The 27,982-nt window shown below is 35.3% G+C and overlaps 2 long non-coding RNA genes across 3 annotated transcripts in view; one reads left to right on the top strand and one right to left on the bottom strand.

Annotated features, from left to right (window-relative positions):
* Window positions 1–27,982, bottom strand: part of LOC125965356 (uncharacterized) — a 172,241-nt gene that overhangs the window by 305 nt on the left and 143,954 nt on the right. The window contains exon 5 of one of the 2 annotated variants that reach the window (XR_007479146.1): window positions 26,023–26,778. The exons of the other annotated variant lie outside the window; for it this stretch is intronic. This is a non-coding gene — a long non-coding RNA (uncharacterized LOC125965356). Of the gene's footprint in view, window positions 1–26,022; window positions 26,779–27,982 lie in introns of those variants that run through there. 2 annotated transcript variants of the gene reach the window in all.
* Window positions 1–27,982, top strand: part of LOC125965357 (uncharacterized) — a 101,468-nt gene that overhangs the window by 23,910 nt on the left and 49,576 nt on the right. The window contains exon 2 of the long non-coding RNA XR_007479148.1: window positions 14,006–14,088. This is a non-coding gene — a long non-coding RNA (uncharacterized LOC125965357). The remainder of the gene's footprint in view (window positions 1–14,005; window positions 14,089–27,982) is intronic.

Raw genomic sequence — 27,982 nt, 5'->3', positions numbered from 1 at the left:
CTGGCAAAGACAGTGATGATCAAAGGCCATGATTATGAAAACCAAGGATTTGTTTAAGAAGAGAAAAGAAACTACTTTGCCTTGTCATTAGAAGTGAAAACGATACCAACATATCAGTCTCCATATGGACTGATTGATTGATGTGGCAGAGACCAAATGCTCTGGTTGGCAAATGCTTAGCAGAAATCAGAGAATACTGTACAAGGAGAAAAATAAAGGGCAGTGAGTATAAGCAAGGTGCTCTATTATAAAATGTACTCATATCTTTCCATTCACGTATAAATCCTACTGACTATAAATTTGTGTATGGGGTTGCAATTGGGATTAAGATGTACAAACTTCCAGTCGTGAAATAAGTAAGTTATGGGATGTAATGGACAGCATTGGGAATATAACCAATAATATTTCTATAACTTTATATGGTGACAGATGGCTACTAGACTTATCATGGTAATCATTTCATAATGTATGTATTGAAATAAATGTTGAATCACTATGTTGTACACCTGAGATTAATAGAATATTTCGTGTCAACTACTTCAATAAAATATTAAAAGGAAAATAATTTCTCCACAGCAAAGAAACCATCCACAAAGTGAAAAGACAACCTACAGAATGGGAAAAAAATATTTGCAAACCAAATATCTGATAAAGAGTTAATATTTAAAATATATAAAGAACTCATACAATCAATAGCAAAAAGAATAACCCAATTAAAAATTGGGCAAAGGATTTGAATAGATATTTCTCCAAAGAAGATATAGGAAAGGCTAACAGAGACATGAATAGATGGTCAACATTACTAGTCATTAAGGAAATGCAAATTAAAACCATAGTGAGATATCACCTCATGCTTGTTAGAATGGCCATCATCAAAAAGACAAAAGGTAACAAATGCTGGTGTGGATGTGGACAAAAGGGAACCCTTGTGCACTTATAAGTTGGTACAAGCACTGTGGAAAACAGTATGGAGGTTCCTCAAACAAGTAAAAATAGAACTACCATATGATCCAGAAATTCTCCTTCTGGGAATGTATCCAAAGGAAATGAAAACACTAACTCAAAAAGATACCTGGACCCCCATGTTCATAGCAGCATTATTTACAATAGCCAAGACATGAAAACAACCTAGGTGTCCACTGATGGATGAATGGATAAAGAAGTTGTGATACACATACACACGTATACATATGTACAGTGGATATTAGTCAGTTATAAAAAATGAGGATATGTTACCATTTGCAGCCACATGGGTGGACCTTGATGTCACTATGCGAAGTAAAATAAGTCAGAGAAAGACAGATACTTTATGAGCTCACTTATATGTGAAGCCTGGAGAAAAAAAAAAAAAGAACTCATAGAAAAAGAGATCAGACTTGTGGGAACCAGAGACAAAGGATGGGGAGAGGGGGGATTGGAGAAAGATGGTCAAAAGCTACAAACTTCCAGTTACTTTATAAGATAACTAAGTACTAGGGATGTAATGTACAACATGATGACTACAGCTGACATTGCTGTATGATACATAGGAAAGTTTAGAGAGAAAGTCCTGAGTTCTCACCACAAGGAGATTTTTTTTCCTCTTTTTTCTTCTTTCTTTTTTATTGAACGTATATGAGAAGATGGTTATCAGCTGAACCTATTGTGGTAATCTTTTCACAAAACATTTAAAATCAAACCATCATGCTCTAGGCCTTAAACTTATGCAGGGATGTATGTCAATTATTTCTCTATAAAACTGGAAAATAAAATTTCCACAACATCTATGACATCAATTTATCTTTAAGATGGACATAGGAACAACAATTAGTTTGGAAAGTGTAAAGATAAAGGCTGGGGAAAATATCTTTGAGATTTAGGTACATATATTATTTATCCAGTTATTGGAAATTTACAGTATGAAAAACATTGTTCTAGGTCCTGGAAAAAAACAGGAAAGAGGAGCAAAACAAAAAAAGAGTCTGCCTAAATGGAACTTACATTCTGAAGAAAGAGCTTTTAAAAAGAATAAATTATAAAAACACAGCATGTCAATGGCTTCAAATGAAACAAAAACAATAATATTAATAAAAGGGACAAGTAGTGTGTGTTCATTATGGATGGGTGTGTCTCATACAGATTGGTCAGGAAGACCCAACTGATTAATTAGGTGACATTTATCAAAGACATAAAGAAAATAAGGAAATCTACAGAATTTTTGTTTTACTACAGAGTGAATTTTACTGTAAGTACAGTTAAAAAATAAATTGAAAAATAAAAGAATGAGTGATGATCTGGGTCAAAAGTATGCCAGAGAGCTTGAACATCAGGTACTATATAGCCCAAAGGTAGGAGTATGTTTGAGATATATATATATATATATATATATATATTTTTAGGATGATCACTGACCCCAGTATACCTGGACAGGAGTGAGTAAGGGGAAGGTAGTAGAAGTAAAGATGCAAAAATCATAGGGAGATAGATCATGCCAAGTCATCTAGGCATTTGGAGGACTTTTGATTTTACTCAGAGTTGTCTAGAAAGACATTGGGACTTTTGAACTAAGGGATGATATTATTTGACTTCTGTTTTAAAGGATTCACACTAGTTACTAAGTTGCTGGTAGACCAAAGAGAAGAACACGATCAGAAGATAATTGGGTAATTAATTAGATAAATAATTTAACCAAAATGATGATGTTTTAGACCTAAGCATTGATATTGGAAATAGCAAGGAAAGGTCAGATTATGGATATACTTTGAAGATAGAGCCGACAGGATTATCTGATGGGGTGTTTATGGGGTGAGTGATTATGAGAAGAATCAATGATGATTCCAAAGTTTTTAACTTTACCGACTTAAATGATAAGGTTGTTTCTGCCTGTAATTTGGAAGGAAGAGGTAGAGTAAGTTTGAGGAGAAAGATGAGGCTTTTTACAATTTTGAATGTATTCATTCAAGTCATCTCTTGAACCCCCAAGAGATTCTGAGTAGACAAGTCAAGCAGGCAAGTCTATGAATGATTCAGACCAAAAAGAGAGTAGCCTGATACAGTTTCTTTGGGTTAATGGAACAGCGCTGTATCCTTATTGTGGTGGTTATATGGATTTATACATGTGATAAAATCTTACACCACTATGCAGCCCCCCAAAATGAGTGCATATAAAAACTGATGAAACCCAAATAAGATCTGTGGTTAAGTTAATGGTTCTGTTCTAATGGGAATTCCTGATTTTGATCATTGTATTATTTGGATGGACAGTATTATTGGGGAATCTGGTCAAAGAGTACAGGTGAACTCCCTCTGCTATTTTTTCAACTTCTGAATCTACAGTAATTTCAAAACAAAAGGTCTGAAAATGTAAAATAAAATGGGGATGGACTACTGAGTATGAGTTTTAGCAGCATACCACATGTACAAGTGCTCTTTTAATGGAGTAGCTGTTTCACTGCCTCCATGGCAAAGATTTCTATTGGTACAGGAAAGAACACCCTGCTTGAACTAATTTATGAGAAACTTTGAAGAGAGAGATTGGAAACAACTAAGTATACAGAAGAAATTTCAGGAATTTTGCTGAGCAGAGAAACTGAGTGTTAACTGGATAAGAATTAAGGATCAAGAGACTCTTTTTTTTAGGTTGGATAAATTATACAGCTTTATATTCTCATTGGAATGATCCAGTAGAAAGTTTAGAAGGTTGAACTTAGATTCAGGAGGGAGAACACGATTGTTGGAACTGTGTCTTTAAGGAGAGAGGAGATGGTATCTGATGCTCAAGTGTTGGCTTTGGCTTTATATCAGATCACAGGCAGATATATCCATAGCTAGTTAGCTATCTGTCTGTCTGTCTCTATATTTTGTTTAGGCGAGTGATATAGTTGAAAAAGTGAGAATATCTTGTAGGATTGAAAGATAGCATTAAGTTCCCATTTGAAACTAGTGATCGTGAATATTACATAGGGTATGTTGTCTTAGTTTTGATTTCTTTTTGTCATATTCACTGGTGCGAATTTCCTATGGCTGAGATTTTGCTCAAGTTTCTAACAAAGTAGGAAGGAGTGGGCAGGGTAGTTTGGGATATTTTCTGGAAAGCGAATCTAATGATTATTGCTGGAGTCTAAGCTAGGTAAGAAGGAAATTACGGACTTTTGAGCAGTTTTACACACTACAGCTTGGTCGCACTGTTTGCGCTTAAATTATCTCTGATACTGCTTAGTATATTCTTTGTAAATCCGTTTTGGAATCAGATTAGGATCCTGCCTATAAAATCCACATTGATTTTCATATGTTTATATATATCATCGTGCCTCTGAAGCCAAGTAAATACAGGCATTTTTTGTAAGATAGAAATTCGTAGACTAAATTTTTTAATTCCCCAGTGCGTAATAACCAGAGAGGTTAAAATGGTACATGTCCTCCTAAAAGAAATCATCACTTGTATTCAGATCGTCTTTGAAAAAATAAAATACTTTATTATGTATGTAAACTTGCAGGCTTATAGACCACACTTTTCATTGCTTGCATGGCAAGTGAAGATTACTAATGGTACAAAAATAAAATTGTACTTTGGGGAAATTCCTTGGTGGTCCAGTGGATAGGACTTGCTGATTTCACTGCCGAAGTCCAGATTCAATCCATGGTCAGGGAACTAAGATCCCGCCAGCCACGAAGCGTGTCCAAACAAAAAAAGAAGGAAAGTTGCATTTTGGTGTCAATGCATATCTTTTTTTTTTTTGAGTTTCATTTTTTTTTAACATCTTTATGGGAGTATAGTTGCTTTACATAGTTATGTTAGTTTCTGCTGTATAACAAAGTGAATCAGCTATACATATACATATATCCCCATATACCCTCTCTTGCGTCTCCTTCCGACCCTCCTTACCCCACCCCTCTAGGTGTCACAAAGCACCAAGCTGATCACCCTGTGCTATGCGGCTGCTTCCCACTAGCTATCTATTTTACATTTGGTAGTGTATATATGTCATTGGTACTCTCTCACTTCATCCCAGCTTACCCTTCCTGCTCCCTGTGTCCTCAAGTCCATTCCCTACATCTGCGTCTTTATTCCTGTCCTGCCCCTAGGTTCATCAGAACCATTTTTTTTAAGATTCTATATATATGTGTTACCATACAGTATTTGTTTCGCTCTTTCTGACTTACTTCACTCTGTATGACAGACTCTAGATTCATCCACCTCACTACAAATAACTCAATTTTGTTTCTTTTTATGGCTGAGTAATATTCCATTGTATATATGTGCCACATCTTCCTTATCCATTCATCTATCGATGAACACTTAAGTTGCTTCCATGTCCTGGCTATTGTAAATACTGCTGCAGTGAACACTGTGGTACATGCTTCTTTTTGAATTTTGGTTTTCTCAGGGTATAGGCCCAGTAGTGGGATTGCTGGGCCATATGGTAGTTCTATTTTTAGTTTTTTAAGGAACCTCCATACTGTTCTCCATAGTGGCTGTATCAATTCACATTCCCACCAGCAGTGCAAGAGGGTCCCTTTTTCTCCACACCCTAGCCAGCATTTATTGTTTGTAGATTTTTTGATGATGGCCATTCTGATTGGTGTGAGGTGATACCTCATTGTAGTTTTGATTTGCATTTCTCTCATGATCAGTGATGTTGAGCATCCTTTCATGTGTTTGTTGGCAAACTGTGTATCTTCTTTGGAGAAAGGTCTGTTTAGGTCTTCTGACCATTTTTGGACTGGGTTGTTTGTTTTTTTGGTATTGAGCTACGTGAGCTGCTTGTATATGTTAGAGATTAATCCTTTGTCAGTTGCTTCATTTACAAATATTTTCTGCCATTCTGAGGGTTGTCCTTTTGTCTTGTTTATGGTTTCCTTTTCTGTGCAAAGCTTTTAAGTTTCATTAGGTCCCATTTGTTTACTTTTGTTTTTATTTCCATTTCTCTAGGAGGTGGGTCAAAAAGGATCTTGCTGTGATTTATGTCACAGAGTGTTCTTCCTATGTTTGCCTCAAAGAGTTTTATACTGTCTGGTCTTATCTGTAGGTCTTTAATCCATTTTGAGTTTATTTTTGGATATGGTGTTAGAGAGTGTTCTAATTTCATTCTTTTACATGTAGCTGCCCAGTTTTCCCAGCACCACTTATTGAAGAGGCTGTCTTCTCTCCATTGCATATTCTTGGCTCCTTTATCAAAGATAAGGTGACCGGACTTCCCTGGTGGCGAGTGGTTGAGAGTCCGCCTGCCGATGCAGGGGACATGGGTTTGTGCCTCGGTCTGGGAAGATCCCACATGCTGCAGAGCGGCTGGGCCCGTGAGCCATGGCCGCTGAGCCTGCCCGTCCAGAGCCTGTGCTCCACAACAGGAGAGGCCACAACAGTGAGAGGCCTGCGTACTGGAAAAAATAAATAAATAAATAAGGTGACCATGTGTGCATGGGTTTATCTCTGGGCTTTCTATCCTGTTCCATTGACCTATATTTCTGTTTTTGTGCCAGTCCCATATGGTCTTGATTACTGTACCTTTGTAGTAGTCTGAAATGAGGGAGGCTGATTCCTCCAGCTCTGTTTTTCTTTCTCAAGATTGCTTTGGCTATTCGAGGTCTTCTGTGTTTCCATACAAATTGTGAAATTTTTTGTTCTAGTTCTGTGAAAAATGCCAGTGGTAGTTTGATAGGGATTGCATTGAAACTATAGATTGCTTTGGGTAGTAGAGTCATTTTGCAATGTTGATTCTTCCAATCCAAGAACATGGTATATCTCTTCATCTGTTTGTATCATCTTTAATTTCTTTCATCAGTGTCTTATAGTTTTCTGCATACAGGTCTTTTGTCTCCTTAGATAGGTTTATTCCTAGGTAGTTTATTCTTTTTCTTGCAGTGGTAAATGGGAGTGTTTCCTTAATTTCTCTTTCAGAGTTTTCATCATTAGTGTATGGAAATGCAAGAGATTTCTGCGTATTAATTCTGTATCTTGCTACTCTAGCAAATTCATTGATTAGCTCTAATAGTTTTCTGGTAGCAATTTTAGGATCCTCTATGTATAGTATCATGTCATCTGCGAATAGTGACAGCTTTACTTCTTCTTTTCCAATTTGGATTCCTTTTATTTCTTTTTCTTCTCCAATTGCTGTGGCTAAAACTTCCAAAATTATGTTGAATAATAGTGGTGAGAGTGGGCAACATTGTCTTGTTTCTGATCTTAGACAAAATGGTTTCAGTTTTGCACCATTGAGAACCATGTTGGCTGTGTATTGGTCATATATGGCCTTATTATGTTGAGGTAGGTTCCCTCTATTCCTGCTTTCTGAAGAGTTTTTATCATAAATGTATGTTGAATTTTGTTGAAAGTTTTTTTTGCATCTATTGAGGTGATCATATGGATTTTATCCTTCAATTTGTTAATATAGTGTATCACATTGATTGATTTGTGTATACTGAAGAACCCTTGCATTCCTGCGATAAACCCCACTTGATCATGGTATATGAACCTTTTAATGTGCTGTTGGATTCTGTGTGCTAGTATTTTGTTGAGGATTTTTGCATCTATGTTCATCAGTGATATTGGCCTGTAGTTTTCTTTTTTTGTGACATCTTTGTCTGGTTTTGGTATCAGGGTGATGGTGGCCTCGTAGAATCAGTTCGGGCATTTTACTCCCTCTGCTATATTTTGGAATAGTTTGAGAAGTGTAGGTGTTAGCTCCTCTCTAAATGTTTGACAGAATTCGCCTGTGAAGCCACTGGTCCTGGGCTTTTGTTTGTTGGAAGATTTTTAATCACAGTCTCAATTTCAGTGCTTGTGATTGGTCTGTTCATATTTTCTATTTCTTCCTGGTTCAGTACGTTGTGCATTTCTAAGAATTTGTCCATTTCTTCCAGGTTGTCCAGTTTATTGGCATCTAGTTGCTTGTAGTAATCTCTCATGATCCTTTGTATTTCTGCAGTGTCAGTTGTTACTTCTTTTTCATTTCTAATTCTGTTGATTTGAGTCTTCTCCGATTTTTTTTGGATGAGTCTAGCTAATGGTTTATCAATTTTGTTTATCTTCTCAAAGAACCAGGTTTTAGTTTTATTGATATCTGCTATTTTTTCCTTCATTTCTTTTTCATTTATTTCTGACCTGATCTTTATGAATTCTTTCCTTCTGCTAACTTTGGGGCTTTTCTGTTCTTTCTCTCATTGCTTTAGTCTAAGTTTAGGTTGTTTATTTGAGATTTTTCTTGTTTCTTCCGGTAGGATTGTATTGCTATAAACTTCCCTCTTAGAACTGCTTTTTCTGCATCCCATAGGTTTTGGGACATCATGTTTTCATTGTCATTTGTTTCTAGGTATTTTTTGATTTCCTCTTTAATTTTCTCAATAATCTCTTTGTTATTTAGTAGTGTATTATTTAGCCTCCATGTGTTTGTATTTTTTACAGTGTTTTTCCTCTTATTGATATCTAATCTCATAGCATTGTGGTCAGAAAAGTTACTTGATATGATTTCAGTTTTCTTAAATTTAACAAGGCTTGATTTGTGACCCAATATATGATCTATCCTGGAAAATGTTCCATGAGCACTCGAGAAGAAAGTGTATTCTGTTGTTTTTGGATGGAATGTCCTATAAATATCAATTAAGTCAGTCTTGTTTAATGTATCATTTAAAGCTTGCATTTCCTTATTTATTTTCATTTTGGATGATCTGTCCATTGGTGAGCTGAGTTGTTAAAGGCCCCTACTATTATTCTGTTACTGTCAATTTCCCCTGTTATGGCTCTTAGCATTTGCTTTATGTATTGAGGTACTCCTGTGTTTGGTGTGTAAATACTTACAATTTATTATATCTTCCTCTTGGATTGATCCCTTGATCATTATGTAGTGTTCTTTTATGTCTCTTGTAATAGTCTTTATTTTAAAATCTATTTTGTGTGATATAAGAATTGCTACTCCAGCTTTCTTTTGATTTCCATTTGTATGGAGTATCTTTTTTCATCCTCTCACTTTCAGTCTGTATGTGTCCCTAGGTCTGAAGTGGGTCTCTTGCAGACAGTATATATATGGGTCCTGTTTTTTTATCCATTCGCCCAGTCTATGTCATTTGGTTGGGGCATTTAATCCACTTACATTTAAGGTAATTATTGATATGTTGTTCCTATTACCATGTTCTTAATTGTTTGGGTTTGTTTTTGTAGGTCTTTTCCTTCTCTTGTGTTTTCTGCTTAGAGAAGTTCCTTTCTCATTTGTTGTAAAACTGGTTTGTTGCAGCTGAATTCTTTTCACTTTTACTTGTCTGTAAAGGTTTTAATTTCTCCGTCGAATCTGAATGAGATTCTTGCTGGGTAGAGTAATCTTGCTTGTAGGTTTTTCCCTTTCATCACTTAAATATATCCTGCCACTCCCTTTTTGCTTGCAGAGTTTCCGCTGAAAGATCAGCTGTTAACCTTATGGGCAATCCCATGTATATTATTTGTTGCTTTTCCCTTGCTGCTTTTAATATTTTTTCTTTGTATTTAATTTTTGGTAGTTTGATTAATATGTGTCTTGGTAGGTTTCTCCTTGGATTTATCCTGTGTGGGACTCTCTGTGCTTCCTGGACTTGATTGACTGTTTCCTTTCCCATATTAGGGAAGTTTTCAAATATAATCCCTTCAAATATTTTTCAGATCCTTTCTTTTTCTCTTCTTCTGGGACCCCTATAGTTCGAATGTTAGTGTGTTTAATGTTGTCCCCAAGGTCTCTGAGACTCTCTTCAGTTCTTTTTGTTCTTCTTTATTCTGCTCTGTGTTAGTTATTTCCAGTATTTTATCTTCCAGGTCACTTATCTGTTCTTCTGCTCCAGTTATTCTGCTATTGATTCCTTTTAGAGAATTTTTAATTTCATTTATTGTGTTGTTCCTGATTGGTTGTTTGCTCTTTAGTTCTTTTAGGTCCTTGTTAAACTTATCTTGTATTTTCTTCATTCTATTTCCAAGATTTTGGATCATCTTTACAAACATTACTCTGCATTCTTTTTCAGGTAGCCTGCCTATTTCCTCTTCATTTTTTGTTGTAGTGGGTTTTTGCCTTACTCCTTCATTTGCTGCATATTTCTCTGTCTTCTCATTTTTTTTAAGTTACTATGTTTGGGGTCTCCTTTACACAGGCTGTAGGTTCATAGTTACCGTTGTTTTTGGTGTCTGCCCCCAGTGGGTGAGGTTGGTTCAGTGGCTTGTGGAGGGGACTGGTGCCTGTGTTCTGGTGGATGGGGTTGAATCTTGCCTTTCTGGTGGGCAGGGCCACATCATGAAATTTTTGGGTGTCCGTGAACTTAGTATGATTTTAGGCAGCCTCTCTGCTAATGGGTGCAGTTTTATTCCTGTCTTGCTAGTTGTTTGGCATGGGGCGTCCAGCACTGGTGCTTGCTGGTCATTGGGCAGAGCTGGGTCTTAGCATTGAGACAGAGATCTCTGGGAGAGCTCTCACTGATTGATGTTACATGGGGCCGGGAGGTCTCTGGTGGTCCAATATCCTGAACTCGGCTCTCCCACCTCAAAGGCTCAGGCCTGATACCAGGCCAGAGCACCAAGACCCTGTCAGCCACACAGCCAGGTGTACATGGGTATTTTCTTGCCTTTTGACAAGTCTGAGGTCTTCTGCCAGCATTCAGTGGGTGTTCTGTAGGAGTTGTTCCACATGTAGATGTATTTTTGATGTATTTATGGGGAGGAAGGTGATCTCCACATCTTTTCCTCTGCAGTCTTGAAGGTTGCCCCTTTGTTTCCTTTGTGCTTGGTCCAGTTTCACTTGCTCACAGGGTGCTGAGTTTGAAGGCCTTGCACTTGTCGCTTCAGACCAGAGCTCCTCGTGCCAAATGGCTGCACCCAAACCGTCAGCCCCATCAATGCATAGCTTGGAAAAAAAAAAAAAAAAAACAACTAATTTTTAAACCCATAAGAGCACTGATAAAAATATATTTTTACTACTGACAATATATAAGTATTTTTTCTTACTGGAAGTATGTCCTCAACTCTTTTTGCCCTAACTTACGATAACTTTTTATTTCATACATTTTAAGTGATTTTTAAAAGACTTTTTAAAATCAGTCAATAGGAATTTATTGTGGCTACTATGTGGTCCAGCACCATGTGTATCAACTAGGAAGAAAACAGAAAGAGCTAATTGCAAATAACAGTTATTAATTGAACATTTATTAATAAGTTCTGTGGTATGTTATTAATGCCTAACATTGGAGAAATAATTAGATCATGTACATTAATGTCTTCCTTTTTAATTAGAGTTTATTTTATGGGGCTAAAGATAGTTGTCTCCCTTAATGATCAAGCAAAGCAATAGGGTAAAAAATCACCTTTGCAGTTTCTTGGTGCAGTGTCTCTGTGTTATATCTTTACCTTCTACTGGGTAAATGCTGCCTCAGAATTTGCTACCTGGTCATAAAGAGTCTAAACATAGGCATAAAATTTGTGCTTGTATGTCCTCATGCTTACAAAATCCACATATAAGCTGTTGAATTTTGGAGATGAGATGGTAATTGCTACCTCACCAGAGACTAACTAGAAACCCTTATCTGAAAAGTACAGTAAACCATATTTTGATATAAGTAGCTGTTAATATAGTCAGGTCTCTAATTACTGCCTGCCAGTATGCCTACATGCAGAGAAAATTTTTATCTAGGTCAGTATGAATTATTATTAGTAGGCAATAAAATTCCAACTCAACAACTACCACCACACAACAAAACAAAAATAGAAAAGGAACCAAAAATAAAAAGAAATAAGAAAAAAATAGCTTATACCTCAAAACTCAAGCTTAGATAAACTAAGATTTTTTTTTTTTTTTTAAGAAAATCTCCCTAACTTGGGTGCACTGAGAAATGGAGACCAATTAAAAATATTTGGTTTGGCTAATCATACTTTCAGTAAAAGAAATATGATTATGCAAATGGTATCCTGAATTTAAAACCAAGCACTTCATGCGGTACTACATTCCTGGGAACACTGACCGTGGATTCTGAGAATGCCAGAAAATAATTTGGCATCTCCACAGTCTGAGGCTGAGACTCAGACTTGCCACTCAGTCAGAGCTATGTGATCTTGGCTGGTCCCTTCATTTTCTCTAAACCTGATTTTACCCAGCCACAGGGTGTGGTGATAAATAATGAAATGTGCTAACTCCTCCAGAAGACTGCAGATTGGGATCAGTGGACAATAATCATAATCCTAGTAGCTTACACTTTACATACTGTTTCTGATGTGTTAACTTATTTAATCCTCACAGTAATCTTATGAAGCAGGTAGTGTTATGAGGTTCAGTTTTCAGATGAGAAAATTGAGTTTCTGGAAGGTAAAGTAACTTGCCTAAGATATTCGAATATTAAGTAGCAGAGTTGAGTTTAGACCTGTGGTTATCTGGCTTCAGGACTGTAGAAATTAATTTATAAAATATGAAGATTTATGCAAAGCCTCATTATTTTCTTATTGAATAAGTTCATAGCAATTGTCATGCTGACCAGAATGATATCAACCACCAAAAAGCCATTCCTTGAATTATTTAAAAAACACTAGAGACATATGAGAGGATTACAGAAAGATGCTACAGCCGCCCTTCAATACTCTTGTGGCAGTAATCAAATGACAGGAAAAAGAAAATCTGTGTTCTAGGTCGTCTGATTCCTTGAACAATTTTGCAAACATTGAAACTTTGACAAAACCCAAACTTAAATTGCCCCAGAAGTTTTTATCCATTTATTCTTTAAAGTATCTGTATTTCTAGGAAACTAAAATCTCCACTTGTCTAATTCAACTTGTCAAAATGTTTCTAAGGGCTGTGTGCTATTGTAGAATATTTATGATGATTCTTTGAGAAAATAAAGTGTTTTGACTAGAGGAAAAAACTGAAATAACATGAGTTGCTTTAAATACCATTTTACAGAAGGTCTGTTTGGTTGCAACTTGATCTCACATATCAAATCAGTTACATATCATTCCTTAGCTGTTTTATGCTATTAACAATGACCATAATTTATTCAATACTAATCACGTGCTAGGACCCATATTAAGAGTAACTGTAATACTCTCAAGCCTCTGGCTTGGATTATTCTCTGGTTCCCAAGCCTTGCAGCTGACCTTTACTTCCTTAATTAGCTAAGACTCTTTCAGCTATACGTATGAAGAATATAATGAAAATTGGTGTTAGCTAAATAGAAAATTTAATGGCTCCTATAAATGAAAAGGCCAGTGGTATATCAAATCAGGTCAGCTGGCTCTAGGGACTCAGAGCATCTTTGAGAAACTAATCTTATCTTTTTCCCCTCTCATCTCTTTATTCTGCTTTCTTATGTATTGTTTCTGTTAATCGTTTATTGCATAGTCTCTCTTCCAGTAGCTTCTGGCTTACATTCTAACAGCTTTTCAACCATCACAGGAAAGATTGTTTCTGTTTTTAGTAGTTTTAGCAGAGGTCTATATGGTTGTTTCTTTTTTGACCTGGTTTGAGAGAGAACATTTTACCTCATTCTGTGACTTGCAGGTGAGACTGACCACTACATGACACAATCATGGACAAAAAAAAGCCCTTCATGTCCCAATTCACAGTAATGGCTCACTTACAAGATCATCTCCCAAGCCAGGTCAATGAGAAACAATCTGGGGTCATTACTGAAACTACAGGAGAACAGAATAAATACTTACTGACAAGTTCAAAAACTGTTAGAATATCACTTGGTATGTATGAAACACTTGGGCTATACATACACTAAAAAAAAGTCATTATTAATCTGAAATTCAAATTCAGCTGCATGTTCTGTATTTTATTTGTTAAATATGGCAACCTTACTCAAGACATTATTTGCCTATATGATAAATTAATATTTTCAAATATGTTAATATGCATGTCCTAAAGGGGGCACTCATAAATAAAATGATAATAAACTAATAAGCCAAACAGTACATGGCAAGAGTGGCATTTTCTGTGTGCCAGGAATTATTCAGAAATCTTTTCATGCAGTAACTCATGTAATCTTGTAAAAACCCTATGAAGTAAATAATTTTATCATCTTTATTTTACAGAGAAAGAAAGTTGGGCACAGAGAAGTTAAATAACTTGTTGAATGGGAAACAACCAACAAGGATGGAGCCAGTATTCAGCCAAGGTATGTGGCTTCAGAGAGTTCTTACAGGTAATCCCTTTAATCCTTTTGATAGTGTCATCTCTATTGCATTCCGGGGCGATTAACAAAGCTAATCCAGTGACCACCAAACTTCATATACATACATATACATATATTCATTCTTTTTCAGATTCTTTTCTCATATAAGTTATCACAGAATATTGAGTAGAGTTCCCTGTCCTAAACAGTAGGTCCTTGTTGGTTATCTGTCTTATATATTGTAGAGTGTGTATGCTAATCCCAAGCTCCCCCATGTTTCCCCTTTGGTAACTGTAAGTTTCTTTTCAATATCTGTAAGTCTGTTTCTGTTTTGTAAATTAGTACATGTGTATCATTTTTTAAAATTAGATTCCACATATGAGTGAAATCATATGACATTTGTCTCTCTCTGTGTGACTTACTTCCCTTACTATGATAATCTCTAAGTCCATCCATGTTGCAGCAAATGGCATTATTTCATTCGTTTTTATGGTGGAGTAGTATTCCATTGTATATATGTACCACATCTTTTTTATCCATTCCACTGTTGATGGACATTTAGGTTGCTTCCACGTCTTGGCTGTTATAAACAGTGCTGCAGTGAACATTGGAGTGCATGTATCTTTTCGAATTCTGGTTTTCTCTGGATATATGTCTGGGAGTGGGATTGCTGGATCATATGGTCATTCTATCCTTAGTTTTTTTAAGGAACCTCTTTACTGTTCTCCATAGTGGTTGTACCAATTTACATTCCCACCAACAGTGTAGAAGGGTTCCCTTTTCTCCACACCCTCTCTAGCATTTATTGTTTGCAGACATTTTAATGATGGCCATTCTGACCAGTGTGAGGTGATACCTCATTGTAGTTTTGATGTTGAGCATCTTTTCATATGCTTTTTGGCCATCTGTATGTCTTCTTTGGAGAAATGTCTGTTTAGATCTTCTGCCCATTTTTGGATTTGGTTGTTTGGTTTTTGATTTTTTTTGATATTGAGCTGCATGAGCTATTTGTATATTTTGGAAATTAATCCCTTGTTGGTTGCATCATTTGCAAATATTTTCTCCCATTCTGTGGATTGTCTTTTCATTGTGTTTATGGTTTCCTTTGCTGTGCAGAAGCTTCTAAGTTTAATTAGGTCCCATTTGTTTTTGTTTTTATTTTCATTACTCTAGGAGGTGGATCCAAAACGATTTTGCTGCAATTTATGTCAAAGAGTGTTCTGCCTATGTTTTCCTCTAAGAGTTTTATAGTGTCCAGTCTTGCATTTAGGTCTTTGACCCATTTTGAGTTTATTTTTGTGTATGGTGTTAGGAAGTGTTCTAATTTCTTTCTTTCACATGTAGCTGTCCAGTTTTCCCAGCACCACTTATTGAAGAGGCTGTCTTTTCTCCATTGTTTATTCTTGCCTCCTTTATCAAAGATATGGTGACCATAGGTGGGTGAGTTTATTTCTGGACTTTCTATATTGTTCCATTGATATATATATATGTTTCTGTGCCAGTACCATACTGTTTGGTTACTGTAGTTTTGTAATATAATCTGAAGTCAAGGAGCCTGATTCCTCCAGATCCGTTTTTCTTTCTCAGGATTGCTTTCTGTGTTTGGTTTTGTGTTTCCATACAAATTTAAAATTTTTTTGTTTTAGTTCTATGACAAATGCCATTGGTAATTTGATAGGGATTGCATTGAATCTGTAGATTGCATTGGGTAGTGTAGTCATTTTGACAATATCGATTCTTCCAGTCTAAGACCGTGGCATATCTTTCCATGTTTGTGTCATGTTTGATTTCTTTCATCAGTGTCTTATAGTTTTCAGAGCACAGGTCTTTTGTCTCCTTAGGTAGGTTTATTCCTAGGTATTTTATTCTTTTTGATGTGATGGTAAATGAGATTGTTTTCTTAATTTCTCTTTCTGATCTTTCATTGTTAGTGTATAGGAATGGAAGGGATTTCTCTGTGTTAATTGTGTAATTTTGTATTTAGATTTCTCTGTATTAAGTTTACCAAATTCATTGATGAATTCTAGTAATTTTCTGGTAGCGTCTTTAGGATATCTCAGTATAGTATCTTGTCATCTGCAAACAGTGACAGTTTTACTTCTTTTCCAATTTGGATTTCTTTTATTTCTTTTCCTTGTCTGATTGCTGTGGCTAAAACTTTCAAAACTATGTTTAATAATAGTGGTGAGCATAGGCAACCTTGTCTTGCCCATGCCCATATCAATCTTAGAGGAAATGCTTTCAGCTTTTCACCATTGAGAATAATGTTAGCTGTGGGTTTGTCATATATGGCCTTTATTTTGTTCATGTACGTTCCCTCTGTGCCCTCTTTCTGGAGAGTTTTTTGTTTCTTTTTTTTGTGGTACGCGGGCCTCTCACTGTTGTGGCCTCTCCCATTGCGGAGCACAGGCTCCGGACGTGCAGGCTCAGCAGCCACGGCTCACAGGCCTAGCCGCTCTGTGGCATGTGGGATCTTCCCGGACCAGGGCACGAACCCATGTCTCCTGCATCAGCAGGCGGACTCTCAACCACTGTGCCACCAGGGAAGCCCTCTGGAGAGTTTTGTTTATCATAAATGCGTGTTGAATTTTGTCAAAAGCTTTTTCTGCATCTATTGAGACAATCATATGGTTTTTATTCTTCTGTTTGTTAATGTGGCGTATCACACTCATTGATCTGTGCATATTGAAGAATCCTTGCATCCCTGGAATAAATGCAACTTCATCATGCTATATGATTGTTTTAATGTATTGTTGGATTTGATTTGCTAGTATTTTGTTGAAGATTTCTACATCTTTGTTCATCAGTGATATTGGCCTGTAATTTTCTTTTTTTATGGTATCTTTGTCTGGTTTTGGTATCAGGGTGATGGTGGCCTCATAGAATGAGCTTGGGAGTGTTCCTCCTCTGCAACTCTTTTGGAAGACTTTGAGAAGGATGGGTGTTAGCTCTTCTCTAAATGTTTTATAGAATTCACCTGTGAAGCCATCTGGTCCTGGACTTCTGTTTGTTGGAAGTTTTTTAATGACTTTTTCAATTTCAGTACGTGTGACTGGTCTGTTAATATTTTCTGTTTCTTCCTGGTTCAGTCTTGGAAGGTTGTGCTTTTCTAAGAATGTGTCCATTTCTTTTAGGTTGTCCATTTTATTGGCATAGAGTTGCTTGTAGTAGTCGTCTCTTGTGATCCTTTGCATTTCTGTGGTATCAGTTGTAACTTCTCCTTTTTCATTTCTAATTACATTGATTTGAGTCCTCTCCCTTTTTTTCTTGATCAGTTTGGCTAAAGGTTTATCAATTTTGTTTATCTTCTCAAAGAACCACATTTTATTTTTATTGATCTTTGCTATCATTTTCTTCATCTCTATTTCATTTATTTCTGCTCTGATCTTTATTATTTCTTTCCTTCTATGAACTTTGTTTTTTGTTCTCCTTTTTCTAGTTGTATTAGGTGTAAGGTTAGGTTGTTTATTTGAGATTTTTCTTGTTTCCTGAAGTATGACTGTATTCCAGTAAACTTTCCTCTTAGAACTGCTTTTGCTGCGTCCCATAGGTTTTGGATTGTCATGTTTTCATTGTCATTTGTCTCTAGGTATTTTTTGATTTCTTCAGTGATCTATTGGTTGTTTACTAGCATATTGTTTAGGCTCCACATGTTTATGTGTTTTACAATTTTTTTCCTCCCTGTAATTGATTTCTAACCTCATAGCATTGTGGTTGGAAAAGACGTTTGATATGATTTCAGTGTTCTTAAATTTACCGAGGCTTGTTTTTGGCCAAAAATGTGATCTATCTTGAAGAATGTTCCATGTGGACTTGAGAAGAAAGTGTATTCTACTGCTTATGAATAGAATGTTCTATAATTATCAATTAAGTCCATCTGTTCTAATGTGTTATTTAAGGCCTGCATTTCCTTATTGATTTTCTGTCTGGATGATCTGTCCATTGATGAAAGTGGAGTGTTAAAGTCCCCACTGTTATTGTGTTACTTTCAGTTTCTCCTTTTATGGCTGTTAGCATTTGCCTTATATATTGAGGTCCTCCCATGTTGGGTGCATATATATTTACAATTGTTACATTTTCTTCTTGGATTGACTCCCTATTGATTATGTAGTGTCCTTCTTTATCTCTTGTAACAGTCTTTATTTTAAAGTCTACCAAGTGCAGTATTATCAATAAATTAACGAGACCCATTTGCCCTATTAACACAAAATCCAGTATCTCTCCCATTCCCAAGTAATGTCCTAAAAAAGGAAATCTAACTTCACCTGTAGAGAACTTGTGTTACCAAGTGCCACAACACTTGTTTCTTGTTGCTGCCCTGTAACTTTAGAAGATCGTTCCTTAATACTGGGTTAGATCATGTTTTATGGTATTATATAGCCACTTATTGTGGCCCTGTATTCATGCACAGAACTCAGTGCTTCTACAAGAGAAGAATTCAGATGAGCCATTGGTTTTCCATGCTTGGGGTCTCAAACTTCAAAGTCTTAATCTAAATATTTTTCTGCTCCCTGGGGAAAAACATGATCTCCAGAACCACTCGCCACTGTATGGACCAGAATAGCCATAACCCTTCTAATTCACTCACGAAGGAAGTGAAGAAAACTTAAATTAAAATCTAGCAATCCTTTCTGGTTGGTCATCCTAATACATAGATTAGACTTTCTACCCATCACTCTCTAAAATCTAAATGTTCTATAAATATTGCAGGTGAGAACATGTGTAACTAAACTTCATTATAACAACTCAGTTCCAATTCTGTGCTCTCAGAAGAACATATTTTACAAAAGCTGCTGCTGCAGCTCAGTGGTCAACAGAATTAGTTAGAAGTTTTAAACTAGATTCATTTTTAAATTTTCTAACGAAAGGTTGACATTTTTTTGACTGCTTAAATACTGCTAAAATATGCATAACCTCCTGGCTGATTTCCTACATGTCTACTAAAAGGGAAGTCATTTTATTATTGAAAGTATCTGATTAAAACATATACAATCTAGGTGGTCTTTTATGGTCAATTTAGATGCCAAATACATATATGTATATGTATATGTACATATATCTATGTAAAACCAAAGGTACCTTTTTAATCCATTCTGAAAAAAGTATCAGTACTATTTAGCAAAAGAATTTGGTGAAGAAAAATTAACTTACTGAAATGCGTTATATATCTTCATTTTCCCAGCTCTCTTCTTAAAATACCAATGTTACAATACAACACAGAGTCACCATAATTTTATGAAAAATACATTTTTTTAACAAACATGTTTACCTGCTAAACAGAAGGCATTTATGCTTGCCAAGATAGGCAGAGTTTTCAAATACATTTGCAGCCAGCCACTTGCTACTGATCCTGCCAGAGGAGCAAGTGAGACAGACACAGTGCTGTGCCTCATTGTCATTCATTCTCTTCCTTCCTTAGCACCCCAGCTAGCTGCTGGGTGAGGTAGGACTTGTCTCAGGATGGAGCATCTTGGCTTTTTCTTTACAAAAACGCCTGGGTAGGGAGCTGAGTTGATACAGAAATAAATGGAAGAAAAACCTATAAGGATGTAGTTTCTTAAAGTGAATCTTAGCCCCCTGCATTATGATCACCAGTCTTCTTTGTAAGAAATATACATTCTTTGGGACTACATTGGATCAATTATTCCAGATCTCTCTGAATGGAACAGAGGAATTGATAACTTAAAGATTTAAGGCAATCCTCTAAAAATAAAGTATTTATATACCTTTTTTATGACACTGATCTATAGTATCAACTTGGCATATTATTCTGAAGAGTAATGTTTATAAACATATGTAGTCAGGTAGGTGTGGGTTCAAATGTTGACTTTGTCACTGAGAGCTGTCCATTACTTAACCTCTTTGAACATCAGTTCCCTGAATTGAGACAACTGAATGAGAACAAGTAAAGCAATTAACACAGTGTCTGGCACATACTGAGTACTCAATAAATATAAACCACTATTATTATGAAAAAATATCAAATAAACATATTACTAAGCAGAATTCATAATAAGCATGGATTTCTGTTTCAAAATAAGAGATTTTAAAGAAACGTTTCATTTTAATCTGGCACTTTCTTACTATGCTTTAATCTACTCTGCCCATATTCACCCTTCTTTTGAAGGTTTAGGAAGGTCTGGTCTGTGGGAATAAAGACTTTTTCTATTTTTTTCTTTAAAGCATTGCTATTAACTAGTCCATCCTTTCTTTGAAGTCTTGCTATTATTAGTGCTTGCTATTTTCTAGTCCTTTCTTTGAAGTTGTGCTATTGTAAAGGCCCCGGACTCACCATGCCTTAGAAAATGACTAATGCTAAGTAAAATACACTTCAGACTAAGTTAGACACCAGAATGCCAAATCATTAATTTTAAAGAGAAAAAATAAATGTCAAAAGGATTGTGAATATACTCATATTGGCATGATCAGCATATTCTTTCTCTTAGTCAAGTTATAGAGAAGCCAAATATATTAAAAGACAGTATTTTTATTTAAAACGAAAAATCGTATTCACAAAAAATAAAATAAATACCAGAAGCAGTCTGTTCTACAATCGGAATACGTTTGAATCAGGAGGACATTGTCCTAAAAAGGACATTGACTCAGAACAAAAGGAATTCCATAAACCAAATGTTAATGGCGATAGGTGTGATATAATTTTGCTGCAGGTTCTGGAATCCTACAATTTTCTATAGCCATTTCCACTCAGGATTTAGCTTTGTCATCGACACTGGCAACTTTGAAATCCATTAGTTAAGATGTCCTTTCCTGTGGACAACAGATACAAGATCACCTCAAAGGTGTCCTCTTTATTGGTGTTTTTCTTCCCTTTTATTTTTCTTTGAAAACTGCAAGACATATTTTTTATAACTTTAACAAAGTTATTTTTAGTTAGATTAATACATTAAGCTGGGAAGACTATGACCTGTTCATGAGTCTTGCTCTGTCTTAAAAAATACTGTACATTTGTCTGTCTCTCTCCAACCTTCCATCCTAGTTTGGTTCACTAAAAAGACCTAGAAATAATAACAGCCCAGTAGGGATAGGTACCTGTGTCCCCAAAACTGAACTCTGAAATGCTGTAGCAACTAGTGCATCTTAAATTACTGGCTGACTCCAGGACTGGTATATGAAATGTTCAAGGTGAGTCGGTGATATTGCATCACAGCAAAGAAACAATAAATGTCTGATAGTGATATATCAAAAGGACTTCGGGACTAAAAGGAAGAAACTCCCACAAAGATGGGAAAATTTGTGCAACAAATGTAAAATCAGGTTCTACTTATTAATATACATGAAATATGTATTTTAAAGCATTGAGTTAATAAGGATACTTGAGAAGATATAGTAAAAGAAAATAGAACAATAATAAATAACACACAAAAAAATCTTTACTGGTCACCACCTATGTATGTAGAGCATCACTTCTTTACCCTGAAGTTGGTAATTAATGGAAAATTTAATATCTTCCCTACTAATCTCATACTAATGACATTTTACTGTAACCCCGTAGCCCTAGCTAATGATGAAAATGTTTTCATAGAAAAATTTAGGTAATAAATGAGGAAGAAATACCAACATTAGGACATTGCCATTTTTTAATTTGTAATTAAATAATTGTTTCAGGCAGAGGAGTAAACAATTAGATGAAAGATTGATGGGGAACTTTACAAAGGACGAGTAATGCTATTGCCACCAGAATCCATGATCAATCTTATCACTATTAAAAGTAGGACAGCCAGATATCCAGATATTTTGTACCTCTTAGAAACATTATTCCCAAAGTTGAATCTGAGACTTCTAGATAATACTTCCAAGTTAAAAAAAAAAAAAAAATTGTTCCTCCATCAATTTAAATGGCATCCAAAGGAAGGACACAGACAAATCAAGAATGCAGTTCATAACACTGGACAACTGTCTTGGTTTTGCATTGTCAAGGGTGCAAAACAAGAAAAAGGAGGACTCGGAGAGAAGAGATCATTCTAGAGTAAGAGACCTCAGAAACATAACAACCAAGTCAATATATGTAACTTGAGCACCAATTTGAACAAACTGATTTTAAATAAATGTTTTGAGACAATTAAGAAACTATCAGTAAGAAATGGTATTAAACACAAAGGAATTATTGCTATATTTCTTAGATAGGTGTGATAATGGAATTGTGCTAAAAAAGAGATGTATACATCATTTTATAGTGCCCTCCATATTCCTGGTAACATCCCTTCCCCTGAAGCCAGCTTCATCTGAAATTATTACAGCTACTCCAGTCTTATTTTGATTAATGTTGGCACGGTATTTCTTTCTTTAGGGAGATCTAAATTTCTGATGTATATCATTTTCCTTTGGCCTGAAAAAAATCTTTTAATATTTTTGTAGGTAAGGACTGTTTGCAACAAATTCCCTCAGATTTAGTTTGTCTGATGATGTCTTTATTTCTCCTTAACTTTAGAATGGTAATTGTACTAGATACAGAATTCAGTTTGGTGGGTTTTTTTCTTTTTTTTTCCAACACTTTAAATGTTTTAATCCACTGTCTTCCTTTTTGCATGATTTATGACAAACAGCTGTATCTTAGCTTTTTATCTTTCTTCCATTTTAGGAAAGGTACTCTGCCACAGCCCTCACCCACTACCCCCAAGAAATAGGCTTCTTTCAAAATTTTCTCTTGGTCACAGGTTTTCTACAGTTTGAATATGATAGTGTATTAGTCTGCTTGGACTACCATAACAAAATACCATAGACTGGGTGCCTTAAAAAACAGACTTTTTTCCCCTCATAGTTCTGGAGGCTAGTGGTCCAAGATTAAGGTGCCAGCAAAGTAGGTTTCATTCTGAGGCTTCTTCTCTTGGCCTATAGGCAACAACCTTCTAGTTGTGTCCTCTCATAGTGGAGAGAGATGAAGAACAACCTCTCTGCTTTGTCTTCTTATAAGGCTACTAACCCTCAGTTAACCATAATTACCTCCCAAAGGCCCCATTTCCAAATACCATTGCATGGAGGATTAGGACTTAAACATAGGAATTTTGAGGGACACATTCAGTCCATAACAGTAGGCTGTGATTAGTTTCTGAAGTTTGTTCTCTGTTGTCTTTTCTGAGCTTCTCATACCTGTGGTTTGGTACTTGTCTTTAATGTTGGAAAGTTCTCAGCCGTTACTACTTTAAATATTCATCTCCTCCATTCTCTTTTTTTAAAAGTTACAACTTTTAAAATTGTCCAATGTTGTTGGATGTTCCAGTCTACATTTTTTTTCCTTCGAGTTTCAGTTTTAGAAGTTTTAATTGATCTATCTTCAAGTGCATTGTTTATTCTCTTAGAAGTTTCTTCTGAGAATTCTGTCAAAGGCATTGTTCCCTAATTTAAGTTATCCATTTGAATTCTTCTTATTTTTAATATAAATATTTATAGCTATAAATCTTCTCTGAGTACTGCTGTAGCTATATCCTATAAATTTTGGAATTTTGGATTTTATTTTTCATTAATCTCAAAGAGATGTGTAATTTAATTTTTCCTTGTCCCATTGGTCATATAGGAATGTGTTGTTTAATTTGCACATATTTGCAAATATCCTAAATTTCCTTCTGTTATAGATTTCTAATTTAATATCATTCTGATTAGAAAACATACTTTGTATAATTTCACTTGAAGTTTGTCAAGGCTGGTTTTTACATAGTTTATGGTCCTTGAGAATGTCCCACATTTATTTAAGAAGAATACATGTTCTTCTCCTGTTGGATGGCTTGTTCTGTAGATGTCTTTTAGGTCGAGCTGATTTATAGTGTTGTTCAAGTTTTCCGTTTTCTTATTATCTTCTGCCATACTGTTATATATGTCCACTATTGAAAGGAAAGTATTGAAGTCCCAAATAATATGTTCATTTGTCTATTTTTCCTTCAATTCTATCAGTTTTTATGCATTTGGGAACTGTGATGCTATGCACATATTTGTTTATAATTGTCATATATGCCTGGTGGATTGACCTTTTTAACATTAAAAATGTCTCTAGTTCTTCTCTAGTAATATTTTTTGTCTCAAAGTCTTTTTTTTCCTGTTACTAGTATAGTCACTCGAGCTTAGTTGTTTCTTTTTGTTTTTTTTTGTTTTCTGCGGTACGTGGGCCTCTCACTGTTGTGGCCTCTCCCGTTGCGGAGCACAGGCTCCGGACGCACAGGCTCAGCGGCCATGGCTCATGGGCCTAGCCGCTCCGTGGCATGTGGGATCTTCCTGGACCAGGGCACGAACCCGTGTCCCCTGCATCGGCAGGCGGTCTTTCAACCACTGCGCCACGAGGGAAGCCCTCGAGCTTAGTTTTGATTGCTGTTTATATGATTTATTTTTCCATCCTTTACTTTCATTCTATTTGTATTGAATATCTTTGAATCTGAATTGTGTCTCTTGTAGAGAGTATACAACAGGATATCAGTGATTTTTGAAATGCAGTCTGAAATCTGTGCCTTTCGATTGTATTTTAATCCATTTACATTTGATATGGCTATTAGTATGTTTGCATTTATATCTCCCTCTTGGTTTTTTGTTTACTATGTGCATCATGATTTTTTGTTTCTCTGTTGCCCCTCTTTTGTCTTCCTTTGTATTAAGTGGATATTTTTAGCATAACATTTTAATTCTTCTCATAAATTCTACTCATATTTTTTATGGTTTAAAAATCTACATCAGTGGTTGTAAGAAAGTGAGAGAGGAAAATAACTATAACCCTCACTGAAGATGAATCACTATCCCTAGGATTTGTGATATTTCCTTCTGGAGAACAGTCAGTTTCAAGCCCTAAATGAATCACTGTTATTTTCAAGGAATGTTACTGATGGGAGTGTGCTGTCTAATTGGATAAGGGGTAAAGGGAGTTGAGAACCATTGTTCTATATTAAGGAGGGTTGCACTTTATAAGTCACTAGGAAATATAAAGAACCACAACATAATGTAGGGCTTCATCGGGATGAAAGTATATCACAAAACTGAGAGTTGTATCAGCAGCAATTCAGCCCAATATAAAAGGAGTATGTGTATATTATACTATAGATATATAGATATATAGATATAGATATATACAGTTTATGCTTGAACAGCACAAGTTTGAACTACAAGGATCCACTTATATGTGGATTTTTTTCAATAAATGTGTATTACAGTACTACATGATCCATGGTTGGTTAAATCCTAGGATGCAGAACCCAGGGATGCAGAGGGCCAAGTTATGGGTGGATTTTCAACTCTGTGTGTCAGCACCCATAATCCTTGTGTTGCTCAAGGGTCAACCGTACATACATACATACATATATTTATGTATGTATACACATACGTATACATATAAACATTTATATGATGTATATTTTGTGTATATGTAATTGTTACATAATAAGTAATGTTGAAATGCTTAATCCAGTTAGTTGCAAAAAAAACCTCATGGTTTTATATTCATCAGGATATAGGATACTTTAGGTGGATCTTGAATACAGGATGATAAATCAGTTTCCAGAAAAGCCACACAGTCAGTTTACCTGTTTAACTAATTGTTGTTGAGGATTGGATAAAATGGAGAGGTTCTCAGAGTTAAACCTGTTAAATATCCAGGGTACTAATTTGGGACATTTCCATATTTGCTCCAAAAAATTTCCCCAGCCTTTTCCACAAAAAAGCCTAACAAAGCTTATTGAGGTACTTGCTTGAGAAACCGTAGCAAAAGGTACCTCTTGTTTTTGTACGTCTAAGTTCTTTACTGATTACCTAGATCATCTCAGACCGCAAGTGGGAGTGGATAGTTGTACTCATGCCAGGAGAATCCCTCTGCCTGACTCCTGTCTTACTGAATAAATACTCCCTCAAGTTCAGATTTGCAGAAACTTTATTAAATTGCACTCTTTTCCAAATTTACCTTGAATTTTTTTTTTACTTAATTTTGGAGCAGTTATGTGTCTCAGAGCTGACCATGTATAGACAATGAAGGAAGTCTGAATTCCTTGCATTTCTAGTTCTCAGACATTCATAAACTTTTTGAAAGCAAAAGCATTATTGCCCATTACCACCAATGGAATATTCCCTATTAGTCTTGCCCACAGTGCCTTTCTGAAGAGCAGACTGAGATTCCCCACTGAGTTTTGAGCTTTGAATTCTGTAAACGTGCAATGCAGTTGTTCATTTGCATCCAAAAAGACATCCAAATACTGTAAAATTAGATTAGACATTTACTTGTAGCATAAGCATTTCCCATTTCTAAATGAATAGACATTGGCTATAATCTTAAAATATTAATTTTTAACTTTTAAATGGAGAGAACACTAAATATTGGAAAGCAATATTTATGTGTTAATAAGATCATTCTCTAAAAATGTCTTAATAATGAAAATAAACTTTGAATTATGTTTTCAAATAAACATAACTCTCACTGTTCACAGGCAATATTTTGACAAAACAGTAGGCTTTTCCATAGCAGAAAGAATAAGCTTTTTTCTTTTTAAACTCAAAACTTGTCAGGTTGTAACCCGACAATGCCAAAAAATTTTTTTTAGTGCCATCACTGAGAGAAGTAATTCTTCTTACGTGGTAATTGGATTTAGTCAATATGTCTCAAAATACCATGATAACAGATCAAGAGTTTCAGTTTCTCAAGTTTATCAATTTTAGTACATGTAGTTCAGTTGCTGACTTGACCGTTTTTTGAAAGCTCCAGTGAAAAATCTGGAAAAGAAGTTAACAATAAAATATTTTTTAAGACAAAGCACTTAAAGATACTTTAACTCTGAATGTGCTTTGCTTAGAGTGAAGCATGATAAGAAGCGGTAGGTGATAAAGAAATAGCAAAGATAACCACCCAGTAAAAAAAAAAAATGTTTATCATCTGAAGATAAAAACCTATGAATTCTGGTTCTTTCTTTCTAAAATATCTACCACTTAATTCTTACAAATGGATTCAAGTTATAGGACATACAAGGGCCAGCTTTAATTTTTGTTTAATAATTACCCCTTCTGCTATATTCTGTTAACCAAAAGAAATCACAGGGTTACCCATGTTTTAAGGGTTAGGAAGATAGACTCTCACTGATGCAAGAAGTTGTAAAGACATATTGCAAAGGCATGGATGCACAAAGAGCTAAATAATTAGGGCTCAATATGCATTGTGAAGGAATGAAAACCAAAATCACAATCTAAATTTATGATTCTGGTGATACTTTCATATATATTATGACATATTGAATAATAATAATATAATACAGTTAGTATAGCGTATTTCTTAGCAAATACCTGGCATCTCAACTATATACTTCAGTGATTGTTGAAGTTCATTTATGATTTACTTTCTAACAAGCTCTTAGAGGGCTAATGCACTATTCTGTTCACTAAATGAAAATCTATATCCTTTCAGCCTTTCTCAGCTAGGATCACAGGAGAGAATTAAGCCTTAAGGCCTTAAGGTAGCTATTTGGTGTAATAAATTACCTTTTTTCCTATGTATCTAGAATGGTACTAGGTAAGTAGTATGCTCTGGAAACTTGAGAACAAAAATATAATAGGTAGTTAAATACAGCTTATTAAAATTACATGCTCTACTTTTTGTAAAATTAATTTGATTTTAGCAAATAAATTTTGATATTTAAAACTATTTAGAGTTCTCGCTTTCATCGAACATCTAGTGATCCATGTAATGAATCAGTATCTTGCTCTATTCCTAATACATAGATTGTTTAATATAGCCAAATAGTTGGCTATATTAGCATAGTATAGATTGTTTAATATAGCCAAATATTTCCCAGCTATCATGTGCATATGTGAATACTACACTAAATTATGAGGACCTTTAGAATCATAAATTCAAACATCAAGGGCAAAAATCAGATGGATGTTTGGCACTACTCAGTAATGACACTATTTGTGCAGAAATCTG

Source organism: Orcinus orca, chromosome 9 (genome assembly GCF_937001465.1).
Source record: "Orcinus orca chromosome 9, mOrcOrc1.1, whole genome shotgun sequence".
NCBI lineage: Eukaryota > Metazoa > Chordata > Mammalia > Artiodactyla > Delphinidae > Orcinus > Orcinus orca.
This window is presented reverse-complemented; position numbering and strand designations above follow the sequence as displayed.